The sequence below is a fragment of the Vespa mandarinia genome, chromosome 6 (assembly GCF_050613455.1).
Source record: "Vespa mandarinia isolate Hongniang chromosome 6, ASM5061345v1, whole genome shotgun sequence".
NCBI classification, from domain to species: Eukaryota; Metazoa; Arthropoda; class Insecta; order Hymenoptera; family Vespidae; genus Vespa; species Vespa mandarinia.
The window spans coordinates 1,692,501-1,707,500 of NC_140815.1; the positions used below are offsets into that span (position 1 = coordinate 1,692,501).

Genomic DNA, 15,000 nt, shown 5'->3' on the forward strand with positions numbered 1-15,000 from the left:
TAAAAAAAAGATAGTAGGAACGGGTGAATAGATAGGTGGGGATGGAGGGGATTGAGAAGGAAAAGATAAAGTAAGTAAACAACCTTTAGTTTAGCGGAGAGAAAAGTAGAGAGAGAAAGAAGACTTTAGGAGAATCGTCGAATGCACCCAATCAAATACAGGTTCGCCGAGTTTGAGGATAACAATGACGAGGATGATTATGATGACGACGACGACGACGATGACGACGATTATGATGATGATGATCATGATGATGATGATGATAGTGATGACGACGATGACAATGATGATAATGGTAACAACATTGATAACGATGACAACGACGATTAGGAGAACGACGGAAAGAGACACAAACGTTTGAGTAACTACCAGCGCACGAGTTGGGACGACGCTCTCAACTTCCGAGGTGAGATTAGAGAGAAAATGACACTTCATAACCTTGCTACTACTTCTAATTCGCGCGCGCTATCGCTTTACTGCCGTTCGAGAAAGATACGCCGTTGATAATATATGTAAAAGCTTGAGAGAAATCGTTGAAATCAGTGTAAGATCGATCGATCGATCCTTTAGAACTCTCGTATCTATCCCGAACAAGGTCTTCTTCTCATTTCTAATCTTAACAGACTTATTACCTAATCTAACAAACTATTAATATTCCTTGCTTGCAGAACGAGTTCGCTTTTTCCATACGCAAAAACTAACTGAAAAGTGAAAAACCGCGTGGAACAGAGGAATATGGCGGCGACGACGGTGTACTACTACCTCGATCGACGAAAATTTTTCTTTTTCTTTTTTTTTTTGTTTTGTTTCGTTTTACTTTTTTCTTTCTGTCTTTCTTTCTTTTTTCTAATCTCTAATTTATTTCTACCCCTTAAATTTTCCTAAAATCCTGTCTTTTTTATTTCTTCTTTTCACGTTTTCGTTTCTTTCCTTTTCTTTTTGGAAGATTTTTTTTTTTCATTTATAACCTACCAGAGACACACACATATATGTATGTATGTCATACGAACCAGACAGTTTTTTCTCGTCGATACTTCCACACGTTGCTTCCTTCGTCTTGTCGGCCGTCTTGTTGCATCCGTTGATTTCCCTGTTGGAATGCGTCGGAGTGTCGTCGTTACTAACTCGAAAACCGACACGAGATATTGAGGATCGACCAATAGGCACGACCCGTGGCAGGGTCCTACGGAACGATCGATCGAATAGGTGCCAGAAAGATGGCTGGCGGGGAGGGAAGCTGCCGGCTCCGAGAGAGAGAAAGACACAGAGAGAGAGAGAGAGAGAGAGAGAGAGAGAGAGAGAAAGAGAGAGAGAGAAAGGGACGGGGGAAGGGAGAGGAGAAGTACAGAGGAACGTTGCAGTGCAACGGAAATGGGAGCCATCCTCTCTCCTCGCACTGACGAGTTTCTCCAAAACAATATGTATTTTCATGATAGTACATAACGATGATAAAGGACGAACCGCGAACGATGAACAAGTACGCGTCTTCGTGTAAATAACTGTTTATTTATAGATGTACCCATATTTTACGTTTCGTTAGTCTCATAGAACTTATATTTATTCATTGTTTTCGAAAGATCAACGTACTGTCGTGCTTAACATATTCGTTTTCACTTAATTTAATATTGAATTACTTTGATAGAAATTTTCATTACATTTCATTACATACTTTTAGATGTTCGATATCGATCGATGATATAATTATATTGCCACTTGTATCTTTTTTCTTTCTTTTCTTTTTCTTTTTTTTTTTTGGACCGAAAGAGAGGAAAAAAAGAATTGATCTAGCTATCCCTTCTTTCGAGCAACTACTTGCGAGCAACCCCTTAGATACGATCCCCGAAACGAGTCTAACCTACCTGAACCTCACAATGCGTCTTTGCAGATCGTTGGAAAGGGAAAACAGGATAGACGATATGTTGACGCATGAATTTGCAGGATGAGAGAAAGAGAGAGAGAGAGAGAGAGAGAGAGAGAGAGAGAGAGAGAGAGTATGTGTATGTATGAGAGAGAGAGAGAGACAGAATATGTGAGAGAGAGAGAGAGAGAGAAAGAGAGAAAATAAAAAGAAAAAAATAAAAAGAAGATAAAAGAATGGTGGACATCAAGGTTCTCGCCCCTTTTTCTAGGCCCCCACCAAGCATCATGTCCCGTTGGTCCCCGTGCTATACCTTTCCCTCTCTTAAAATCCTTACACCCCCTTTTTTAAGGTGGCCAGCTGCAGGGTCAGTTTTCGACGGACGCGCGCCGTATTAAGATGTTACGTTCAAAATTTCTCATCGATCGATCACCGTATTTCCGTGATTTCCGTGATTTTCGTGATCTTCGCGATCGTAAAGTTAATCGTGCGATAGAAGAAGAAGAACAACTAAGATCTTAGTTGAGAGAACTCAATGGACGAAGAGGAACGATACACTTTCGTGAGAGAGAGAGAGAAAGAGAGAAAGAAGGAAAGAGGAAAGAGATAAAGAGTGTGAAGACACATCGTTGGATCGTTTCTGCAGTGATGAACGCGTGATGGATATTAAATGGACGCACGGTACGCATCGACAGATTAATTTCATTTACGAAAATGCCGTCCCTTTCAATCTAGATTATAATAAATATCTATGTACGTACATACGTAGACGTATATAAAATTGTACTGGCATAAAATCGGTCGCTTCGCTTCTTCCGAATAATCCAAATATTCTCTTATCCTATTATATTAAAACTTTTCATAAGTAATTAACAAGTAATAATGAGGTTGTTCTAAGAATTTATTTATTTATTTATTTGTTTATTTTTCTTTTTTTTCTTTTTTTTTTTTTTTTTTTTTTAATAAATCACTATAAAGAAATACAGGGATACTTTGTATCTCTTAATTACTTAATTACTTAATTTACGTTATCATCATTCACGAGTACATGAAACTGTTTAAATCTTTCTTAATAACACACGAGGAAAAGATAGAAAGTTCACGTTATGTCGCGTAACGTGATGCACTCTTTGATAACTTGATAAAATCTTACTTTCTATTCGTTCGTTCGAATATACCCTCGTTTATCTTTCCGGCTCTCATTCAACGTTCGAATAATTAATCACAAATAGCCTATTCTATTTTTCACGAAGTAAAAAGAAGGGTAGTGTTTTTCGGCCCTTCTTATTTTAGTCGAACTGCGGCATGGTCGTTTAATTTCGCTAATTTCTTTCTCCCGTTCGACATTACCCGATGTTACGTGGACTCGCATAAGGGGTGAATTCTCTTAGAGCCACCCTCATATCTTCTAGCTTTCTTTTCGTTATCGTTCTCGCGAGGAACAACTTGCGAAGAGGGAGAGAGAGAGAGAGAGAGAGAGAGAGCGAGAGAGAGAGAGAGAGAGAGAGGGAAAAGTATCAGAAGGGTCGTAAGGACGTTAAAAATCTCGAAAGGGTCCTCCAAAGGGCCAAGAAGAAGAGAAGGAGGTACGCTAAAAAGATCACACGGGAATGAGGGGCTGAAAAAATAATTACTCAACGGACCAACGCTGCTGCAAGACGACACTCGGAATCAGTCAGCAAAAACGATTTCATTGTGGAAACTTATTCAAAGAAATTTTTTTGTTGCTTCTTTTGATGTTTTTTTTTGTCCCTTTTCTTTCTTTCTTTCTTTCTTTCTTTCTTTCATTTTTATTTTTGGTTCTTCTAAGAAAATAAATCTTCATAGTTATCAATGTTATAGATTGCACGAGTATGGAGACTCTGTTATATACTTTTCTCTCTCTCTTTCTCTTTCTCTTTCTCTCTGCATACTTCTAAGAAAATAGATCTTCATAGTTATCAATGTTATAGATTGCACGAGTATGGAGACTCTGTTATATACTTCTCTCTCTCTCTCTTTTTCTTTCTCTCTCTTTATCTAACTATCTATCTTTCTTTCTCTCTCTCCATACTTTGCGTTTGCTTGTTTAATCATCACAACGAGCAATATTTTCACGCAACAACGGGCATAAGTACACAGAGAGGGCTTGAAAATTTCATAAAAGGAAGTAGAAGGCAACAGATTAATTAGAGGTGTAGCGAAATAATTGATCGCCTTTCAGATAATACATTCATTCGAAATTCAATACGAATAAATCGAACAAGTGCGCGCGCAAGTTGTAGCGTTTGTGCACATAAGCACACGTACACACACACACAAGCAGATATTTTGCTATTACTATTATTAATGTTATTATAATTATTATTATTATTATTATTATTATTATTATTATTATTATTATTATTATTGTTATTATTATTATTATTATTATTATTATTATTATTATTATTATTATTATTATTATTAATATTAATATTATTATTATTATTATTATTATTATTATTATTATTATTATTATTATTATTATTATTATTATTATTATTATTATCATTATTATTATTATTATTATTATTATCATTATTATTATTATTATTATTATTATTATTATTATTATTATTATTATTATTATTATTATTATTATTATTATAATCAGGAAAGACGATTCGCGATATCTATCTATTGAAGAAAAAATAGAATTCAAAATTAATTTACAATTTCAATTTTATTATCGTTCCAGTGGAAAAGATAAAATCGATAAAACTACTACCGTTCTGATATTGCTTCTTTTCATTTCCTTTACAAAGATAAGAGAATTATATATGTTCATTCATTTTTATTATTTTTAAATTGTTTTGAAATTATAAAAAAAAAAAAAATAAGTAAATAAAAAGTAGGAAAAAGGAAAAAGTAAATTCGATATTCCATCCTAAGGATATTTATTTGAAATAAATGTTTAAAGATGAAAAGTCAATCGTTGGAATCGAAACTATTCCGATCGGTCGTATTGATCAAAATAAACGAGGAGAACACTGTGACGAACGGAGATGGAACGTTATATGGATGGAAAAGGGAAGGGTAGGAGACAGGAGAATGCGAGAAACAGAGAGAGAAAGAGAAAGAGGGTGAGAGAGAGAGGGAGAGAATTTGGAGGGGATGAGGAACAGTGAAAAGGGAGACGCGTTTAAAAGGACGGATAGCGAATGAGACAAAGACGAACTAACTGAAAGTGTGTGGGAGAGGGAGAGAGGGTGGATCGGGTAGTCGAGCGAAAGATGGCGTAAAAATGGAGGGTGAAAAATATGGCGTGAGAGTGAGGTTTCTTTATTTCTCTTTCTCACTCTCTCTCTTTCTCTCTCTTTTTCTCTCTCTCGCGCGCGCGCGCTCGCATATTTCTTCCTCCCTCAATGCTATTCCATTTCTCTCGAAATTTTATAGGAGATCCTGCGGGAATACTACTGTCGAAATACACCGCAAGATTTCAAGATTTTTGTACGACGTCTCTCTTCCCTCGGGCACGGGGCAACTTTTTAAGATGATTTCCATTAGCGAACCTAAGGGCGAGAAAAAGAAAGAGAAATAGAGAGAGAAAGAGAACGAGAGAGAGAGAGAGAGAGAGAAAGAGAGAGTTGAAAATAGAGGGATGCGCGTTGTTTAGTCCCACGATTCTCAAATGGAAACGATCTTAAAAGCATCGTGACTGTTCATTAAGAGAAATATACGATACGTTTTCGTCATTTTACATCTTTATCGTCCTGCTTTCTCTTTTCGTATTTCTAAAAGAAAAAAAAAGAAAAAAAAACAGAGGGATACAGGTTAATATGTTAACAACGATAATTTCACTTTATAGAGAAGAATATTGACGCGCGTTCTATTAAAGAAATTCTTTAAATCGTATCGAAACTGAATTTGTATTATTTGTTAGATTAGACATCTCTTAACCTGTGAATGGTTAATGGTAGGAGAGTGCGTGTTTAAGTGCACGCATAAACATAAATCCTGATGTGATTATGTAAAATAGATAATTCAATTTCCAAGAGTGTACCTATTAGTCCGCATTATATTTGTTCTATGATATCTTAGTGATTTTGTAAGGAGGAAAACCTTGCGGAAAAGGGGAAGGGACGGAAAGAACGAAAAACAGAAAATGAAAAAATAAATCGATCGAGTCACACCGTTTACGAAAGTTTTCCACTTCTACGAGAGAACGAGAGAAAGAAGAGAGAAAGAGAGAAATACAGTGAGTAAGACGGGGGAAGGGAGGGAGGGATAATATCAGACTCGACGGAAGCTCTAACTTTATGAATTTTCTCACATTCCGACTAATTCAAGGCTACCGGGGGCAGTGCGAACGAGCAAAAAAGAGACAGAGATTCGTTAAATAGAAAGAGAGGGGAGGAAGGCGGCACCAGAGTTAAAACAAACATTTTTGCGCGTGCGAGCTTCGGCCATAAAGCTTTGCCCGGCCAAATGCATCGGTCGGCTGTTGCATAAGACTCTAGAATAGCTTCGGAAAATGGTGGACCTTCTCTCTCCTAGTCTTTTTCTTTTTTAGATACGGCGCCGGCCGTAGCAACGCACTTCGTATTTTGCGTTTCCTAAATGATTTTCTTACAAAGACTTTGTTTTCCATCATCGAGATCTGTCTCACTACTCGCGTGTCAACCGAGTATCGTTTTCTATGGGTACTTTGGACTTCGACAAAAAGTAAATTCACATTTGAAAATTGAATTCGTACTACTAATTAATTGATTTAATTAGTTGTTAAAATCGAAGATGAAAAAGAAGAATAAGAAAAAAAAAAGAAAGTAAAGAAAGAATGAAAGAAAGAAAGAAAAAAATAAATAAAGAAAAAAAAAGTAATTTAATTTTTCTCGGATAAATAAAATGTTCGACCTTGAAAAAAAATTATTTGTTAACATTCTTAAATTAACGCAAAGGCGACTCTGGTTTAAGTCATCGATGGAAATCCGTTTTATAGCAGAACAGAAATGATCTCGATGTTTAGAACATCGCTTCGACGACCCACGTCAATGCCTCGTTGCACAATTCGGTAACCGTGCAAGAATAAACGCTTCAAATGGAGGATGAAGCTTTTTTTGAGAAAAAGGGAGAGAGAGAGAGAGAAAGAAAAAGAGAGAGAGAGAGAGAGAGAGAAAGAGAGAGAGAGAAAGAAAGAGAAAGAGAGGCAGCTAAAAGAGATGGATGATTAAAATGCGAACTTTTGCCAAGTACCGATGTCTCTCGCATATTGAGAATTACGGACGGAGGATTGTCGTTTAATTATTATTATTATTATTATTATTATTATTATTATTATTATTATTATTATTATTATTATTATTATTATTATTATTATTATTATTATTATTATTATTATTATTATTATTATTATTATTATTATTATTATTATTATTATTATTATTATTATTATTATTATTATTATTATTATTATTATTATTATTATTATTATTATTATTATTATTATTATTATTATTATCATCATTATTATTATTATTATTATCATTATTATCATTATTATTATTATTATTATTATTATTATTATTATTATTATTATTATTATTATTATTATTATTATTACATTACTATTATTATCTTTTTTTAATCTTATTCTATTCTATTTGGATGATTTGTTTTCTCCAAAATGATTTATACGAAAATTGAGAGCAATTCCTATTGTTCTTATTTGAGGACTGATCACTCCTTAATATGTGTTTGTGTATATCCGTAATGAGCCAGGCTTTTTATTATTATTACTATTACTATTACTATTATTATTATTATTATTATTATTATTATTATTATTATTATTATTATTATTATTATTATTATTATTAAGGAACTAAGATCTAGATCGAGATCAAAGATAGGAAAAGAGAGAAGATACCATTCTTCATAAATAAGATCGATGCTATTGTTGATCGGCGTATCGACGAGTAGCCGTTAATTAACGCCCGATATCGGAAGTAGTTAGAGTAATTAAAATTATTTATTAAAACATAGCTCGCCGGAAATAAATGTGGAAGGAGCGCAAAAGTGGAGCCGGCGCAGAGAGGTGCGATCCGATTAAAATCTAATTTTTCACGGATACTCTCTTAATTAAAACATTAAATTGATTGCGGCGTGAGGTCGAGCGTCGAAGTGAGAGAAGGTGGAGGTTCAGGGGTGGTTCGAGGGGGTTAGGAAGGAGGGGGAGGGGCAGGGGTGGAAGTGAGGTGGAGGAGAGGTGGCAGTGTCTTCTCAAGGCAGACAACGAGGAAGGGCTCGAAGGGTGAAGGGTTAGAGGTACGAGAGGCAGGCATGGGGGTTCGTGTTAAAATAAATGAAAATGAAATCAATTATAAAACTGTTTGAGGAGCCTCTGAGGAGCAGGCAGTACTCGATAGATGGATGGTTAAATGGATGGCCGGGCCGCTGTAGGTTGATCTTGAATTTTCTTAATTAAAAATCCACAGACTTTGCTTTCAATTAAAAACACGAACGTCGCGCTATTCTCCTTCGTTATGCCTGTCGACATCGGAAACGATAGAATACGTACGTAGATATGTAAATCAAATCGGCCGTACAAAGAATCTGAACGTTTCATAGGGTATTATAGTATTTTTAATCGATCTTTTACTCTTTACGATGACAACGACGACGACATGTAAGAGAAACGTTGAAGAGAGTTTCAAGAAATTCTTTCTTGACAATTGAGTTGAACTTGAAGATCGGATGAAATTTATAAACAAAAGAGAAAAAGAAAGAGAAAAATCTTTCACGTTAAGAAGTCGATATTACAAGAAAGAGAGAGAGAAAGAGATTCAGAATTACGTATCTAATCTCTTCAAGATCCTCCTGCCGCTAGGACATCGTCTCGATTTATGAGCCTCTTAAATCTTGTCCGCTCTGCCGGCCTTCTCACCTTACCCCGCCGTACTTCTTTTGTCCTCGCGCACTTTTGCACTTTTAAAACTTTCTTCGTCGCGAAAATTTCATTATAAGTAGCTTCGCCGCTATGGCGTTCGCGATAAGAGGAGGGAACTTGAACCGCGGCATGGTTTACACCGCGAGATGTGAAATATTACCGGATTTTCAGCAACTCTTCCTTTGGCGAGTCTTACCTTTAAAAGGAAAAAAAGCTTTTTCTCCTGATAAGAGATATACAAGAGAAAGAAAGAAAAGAGAAGAAAAAGAAAGAAAGAAAGAAAGAAAGAAAGAAAGAAAGAAAGAAAGAAAGAGAAACAAAAAAAAAAAGAAAAAGCAATTAACTCGTACGTCTTTCGGTCGTTCTCTTTAGAAAATCGTTCAGTCCCATATTCTTCATAAACGCTTCGCGGACAATGCCGCCCCTTAAGTCCTCTCTCTTGCTCTGCTTTTTCTTTTTTTTTCTTTTTTTTTTTCTCTCTCTCTCTTCTTCACCGCTACGGCCCTTTTGTTTCGCTACGCAAAACAGAGCAGACAGAGTGCGCACAAAAGGAAGAGGCTCGAACAATAAGCTTCGTAGTTGGCGACCTCGAGTCGAAATGGGGCCAGCAAAACCGCAATCGACGGAAAGACTAAAAATCACATTTCGAGTCGGCAACACGCGAACTCTAAACTCGTTCGCGATAATCAGAGATATCCTTTGGAACTTCCTGACACTTTGATTTTGTTTTCCCTTCTTCTTTTTTTTTATATCGATAAACGATTAAGAAAGAAAACGAATATATATATATATATATTTTTTTTTTTTTTTTTTTTTTTTCTACAAAAACGACGATAATTAAGTCGTGGAATTTGTTTTGTTATTTTTCCATTTTAATTTTGTTTATGTTCATCGAACATCGTAACAATTCAATCGACTTTTCCTTCGTCGGTTTGGAGAAATGAAAAGGAGAAGAACACCTTGCGCGCAGTTAGTCACGATATCTCGGCTATGAAGCTGCAGCTGCTCTCGAGCAGTCGGGAGGTCATAGCATATGCCACGGTGGTCGACGGTTCCCCGGCTCTTCCGATTGTTCACGTGTTATGTACATGGAGCATACGGACGTTCGGTTTGGACGCGGTATGGTCACGCGGATTACCCTCGATCTATTATTCTCAAAGATACGCACTTATATAAACGTAGATAATAGTAATCGATGGAGGAAGTCAATAAAAAAGATTTTCCAATAACAGATTTTTCTATGATCTATATTTAATCATTATCGAAAAAGCCGAAATACCGATCAAAAGATTTAGGTCATATTCATTGGTCAACGATGATCGTGAGGATCGATGAGACCGCATCGCGTGCTGAGAATACCGTCAGTTAACTCTATTTCTCATTTCTCCTTTGTTATTGAAGAGCTTTACTCGATGAGAATTAATAAAAAATTTCGGACAAAAGGGATGATCCATCTAGAGATGGAATAATTTTTTTTTTATCGAAGAAACGCGTCCATTTTCGAGTTTGAAGTTTATTTTTCTTAAGAAAGAAATATCAACGAATGAAAAAGTGGCCGTAGGGTTGATACTACTAAAATGATTCTTACTTTTCGCGAGGAAAAGGGATGGGATGGGTATAGGTAGGCGGGTTGGAATGGGTGTGGAGGGAGGGGGGAGGAAAAAGGATCTTGAGAAGGAAGTCGGACGAGAAGATGAATCGTCCGCAAATTGCGGGGAAAAAGGTAAAACTTGGCTGTGGTAAGTTTCTTATTCTACTATACTTCTACTTCTTCTTCTTCCTACCGACCGTGAGGTCGGCCGACTCGATTTTTGTTTTCATTTGATTACTTCCCCGGCGTATACTTTGACGAAGGGAGTGTGAGAAAACTCGAAACGGAGTAAGTTCGCACGAGGGAGAAAGTCGAATCGTGAGGATCCAGTTATTATAGTATATTCTCCTTCCTCGAAGATCGATAGCAGGTAAACCTAGACTTGCCAAAATAAATGGGGTAGGTAAACGCGATGTCGGGGGTGTAATTTGCGTGCGTGTGGCCTCGTGTGTTGGATAGGTGTTGAGTAAGGTTAGTCAAAGTTCAAGCCGGTAACGATTCATGCGTCAGGTTCAAACGGACATTTGCTTAGGAATATCTCTAACAAATGTACATTTCAACGTTCAAAATTATCAGTAGTATATATATATATATATACTTTTTCGCGAATCTTTCTCTTCTCTCTCTTCTTTATTTTCTTTATCTTTTTCGTCTCGACTCTTTCCCGGACTTCTTCTCTTCTCCGTGTCACCAACCGAGGGATTACTTTCTCATTTAGATTTTATCTCGACGCTCGACGTTGTCCCATCCTGTCTCTCTCTTTCTCTCTTACTCTTTTTATTTCTCTCCTGCTTTCAGTTCGTCTCTCATGTTCGTCTCAAACGGCCATTTCCCACTTCCTACCCCCCAACTTCTCTCCCCGTGGCCAGATCCTTTGTTTTTACTAATTACCCAGGACATCAGCTATTGACCTCTTCCACCTTTACCCACCTCTCGCCTCGATCTTCTCTCCTTTCTACTTTGCCAAGCGATCATTAGGCGACTAGCCAAGAGAGTGTCCCTCCCTCCTTCTCTTACTCCTACTCATGGTGTTCCACCTCATTTTACCGCTACTCCTCCTTTTTCTTCTCGTTTTGCTCTTCTTATAGAGAAAATAACGCTTTCGTAAAAGCTTCGTTCGTGTATTTCACGAATGGAAATAGTTATCGGGATAGGGTTCGAAAGGTCCTGCCCGTGGAATCGTCTATCGACACGGGGTCGAGAAACATGTAGATGATCGCACACGCAGCTGTCAGGACAAAAAATCAGACTCGATTGTTTTATCCCTTTCTCGGGTCGCCCGATGGTCAACCGGTCTTTCTCTTATTATTATGATTATACGTAGGTAGGGTAGCCGAAAATGCAGGGAGATAGATGTACGAGGGAAGAAACGGTTTCATCCCCCTTGTCCAGACTCAGAACCATCCTACCTGCCGAGTTTTCATAGTCTTCTTTTCCTTCTCCCTCTCTCTCTCTCTCTATTTCTCTCTCTCTCTCACTCTCTTTCTCTATCTCTCTCTCTCTCTCTCTCTCTCTCTCTCTCTCTCTCTCGCTCGCTCTATCTCTTTCTTTCCGAAGATCAAGCTCGTCGAGAAGTAGATAAAGAACGAAAGACACAACCCTTCGTGGAGCCGGATGAAATTTAATTTTCTTTCTTCCTCTATCGTTTTCTTTCTCCTTCTCCTTCTCCTTCTCCCGAGGTCTTCGCGTTGAACAGAAACCCTGTAAATAACAGAAGTGACCTTCGGATGCGCCACATGCTACACATTGGACGTCCACATATGCAAATCACGACGGGACCATTGTGCGCTTTACCGGTACCCCTTAACCCCCTTTCCTCCTCTCTACTTACCCCTCTTCATTTTCTTCAACAAAAAGATTCAGGTCAAACTCTCATCCGGTTAGAAATTTTTATTTTTCGATCAGGCAAGTAACAAAAGGGGTCACCCTGATGTCGTGCTCTCTGTAAGAAGGGATAGAAAGAGAGATATAGAAACGAAGGGAGGAGAGAAGGAGGGAGAACCGAGACAAGACCATTCACTTTTCTCGATGCATAACGGTCGAAAGAGAGAAAGAGATATATATATATATAAACTCGAAAAGGGAAAGAGAAAGAGAGAGGGAGAGAGAGAAACTCGTAAGACAATCGATACAATTACGAGGTACCATCATCGTGGTGAGGGTTTAAGAAAGAGATGTGTACGAGTTCTTTAAATATTTTCTTTTATCCTTGCGGATATTCGAATTACCCTCCGGTATCTCTATTGAAGAGATTTTTCAGACAAAAAAGAGTTGAACGGGGAGAGTCTCACATGTTTACGATCCTATTCTTTTTTTCTTTTTCTTCTTCTTTTTTTTCGTTATTGTTATACGTGAAAACGATTAAGCTTAAAAACGACTCGAAGAGTCGTCATTTTGGAATACATAAGCCGAACGGTTATAGAGAAATTCACAATGCGATAGACGATTTCGTTGGTCCATATGTCGTCGTTGTCGTCGTAGTCTCGTACAAGGGCAAAATTGTGTGAGCGCGTATCTCTGCAGGTAGTAATAAGATCTAGTCGCCCTATCGACGAAAGGCTCGCGCGAGGGAATGCCGCTGGAGAATTTCCAGAGGCGAGGCACGCCGTCCTGGGGGTGGCCTACCATCCCTCGTGGAAGCGCGATGGAACGAGCTGCGGTCAACGCCAGGATTCGAAATACGATGGTGTACGTATTCGGTTAGGTTGCGTACGCAACGTTCGTGTGTTAACCTTACTGTCACGCCGGCGACCGAAGCACGTGAAGCCGCATCGGCTCCTCGAAATTGTTATTGGACGTCGAGGGCGAATTCGTATTCCTTCGAAATCGACCGAATCGTTTAGTTATCAATTCCTTTTTCGACATCTTCATTTTCTCTGATAGATTGACTTCAGTCAAAGATATCTTTCGATATTTTTTCTTTCTTTTTTTTTTTCGATCGTTTTTCTTTCTTTCTTTTTTTCTTTTTTATTACGTCTTATCGATGTATCATCGGCGAAGGAAAAATTTTTATAGGACGATGAAAAATAGGACGATGAAATAGGTGCCAAGGAAAAATCGGAAGATAACTCAATCATTTTAGATATACTCGATCAAAGTCTCATAAAGCAGAGAGAAGCAGGGGCTGCGGTCAACAGCAGGATTTGGAATACACGGTGAACGTGAAGTCCATTCTGCCGTGCGCGTAACAACGCCGTGCTAACCTTACTGTCACGCCGAAGCCAAAGGGATGTAAAGCCACGATAACGCCTCCGAATCGTTATTGTGCACGACAGAGAAACCACCCCTCGGTCGTTCATCGAACCACCTGAAAACAAAGTGTCGGTTCTAAATTATCGAAAAATGGCGGCCGCTCGAGCGTAGATCTTCATTTTTCTTTTATGAAGCTGGGAAGATTAAAAACGATACAATATTTTTAAACAAATAATTTTATTATCATAATACATAGAAATAATAAGCGAGTACGTAACGTTATTACAATTATCGATTAACCTTGTTATTAAAAGAGAATCAATTTATTCTAATAGTTGAAACAGTTGACATGATTAGGATGTTTCGTTCATAAGTAAGATTCGATCTCCTTTAAGGGTTAACGTAATAGCTACGTAGGTATACGTAATGGTTGGTTTATATCTTCTGAGTCAAGAATCGAAGAGTCGAACTGGTAGTTGGGATGCACTTGATGTAAGCCAGGGAAAATTCGTGGGCACGAGTAAGCGTCGCCGTGGAGCCGAGACTCGGTTCATGACTCTCGGATAGAGGGTGGAGGGAAAAGGGGGATGAGAGGATGAAGAAGAGGGGTGAGGGATGTTGGACGAAACGGGTAGCAGTGGCAATGTGGTGGTAGTGAGGCGGTAGTAGTAGTAGTGGTGGTGGTGCTGGCGGTGGTGGTGGTGGTGGTGGTGACTGTGTAGGAGGGTGGTGGTGACGAAGGGGTCGGCGAGGGGTGGAGACGGAGGGCTAGCCAGCGAGAACGTCCGAGAGAGGGTTGGTGGCTCGGTACACGGCATCGGCATACGGAGGTTTGGCCGGTGGTGTTGGGGGGGTCGGTGTGAGGCGGCCGATAGAAGCGGCGAAGAGGTGAGGTGGGGGTGCTCAGCACGGGGCCACGGCGCAGTTGCTACTCAGACACGGGGATGCTCGCAATGCCTCTATCAAAGGTTACCGAAATTCAGCGGAAATATCCGCGTTGTTTAGCGCGCGTCTCGCGTAAATTCGCGAGCCGGAAAAAAAAGGAAGGAAAGAAGTCGCGTCTTTTCTCGCGAGGTGTTTTTACGACGGGAGCGCGAAATTCGTTTATCGTTCGAGGAGTTCTCGCTTCTTTGCACGGAGAGCAAAGGGTTTTGGTAAAGGGGGACCGAGGAGGGTTGGGTGGGAAATCGGTGGGAGGGTAAAAGTAAAAGAAAAAGAAAAGAAAAAGAAATAAGATCAAAATAGAAAAGCGGAAAGGAAAGGAAAGGATCGCTTGGAAAAAAGGAGTTGGAGGAGGATTGTGCAGAAGGATGAGGAAGAACGAGGAGGGAAGAAGGAGAAGGAAGAGGAAAAAGGAGGGAAGGAAGGATGAAAGGAAGGAAGCAAGGAAGGAAGCAAAGGAAGGACGAGGAAGTCGCCTCGTAGCTCCTTAGGAAGATCGCACCGCGACGT

At 38.7% G+C, this 15,000-nt stretch overlaps 1 long non-coding RNA gene across 3 annotated transcripts in view; it reads left to right on the top strand.

The window, feature by feature from the left end:
- LOC118440915 (uncharacterized) overlaps positions 1 to 15,000 on the top strand; it is a 32,641-nt gene that overhangs the window by 1,406 nt on the left and 16,235 nt on the right. For 2 of the 3 annotated variants that reach the window (XR_014982306.1, XR_014982307.1), the window contains exons 1-2: positions 1 to 70; positions 162 to 406. The exon at positions 1 to 70 is cut by the window's left edge and continues 1,406 nt beyond it. This is a non-coding gene — a long non-coding RNA (uncharacterized LOC118440915). Of the gene's footprint in view, positions 71 to 161; positions 407 to 668; positions 1,546 to 15,000 lie in introns of those variants that run through there. The other variant, XR_014982308.1, reaches the window with a different exon arrangement.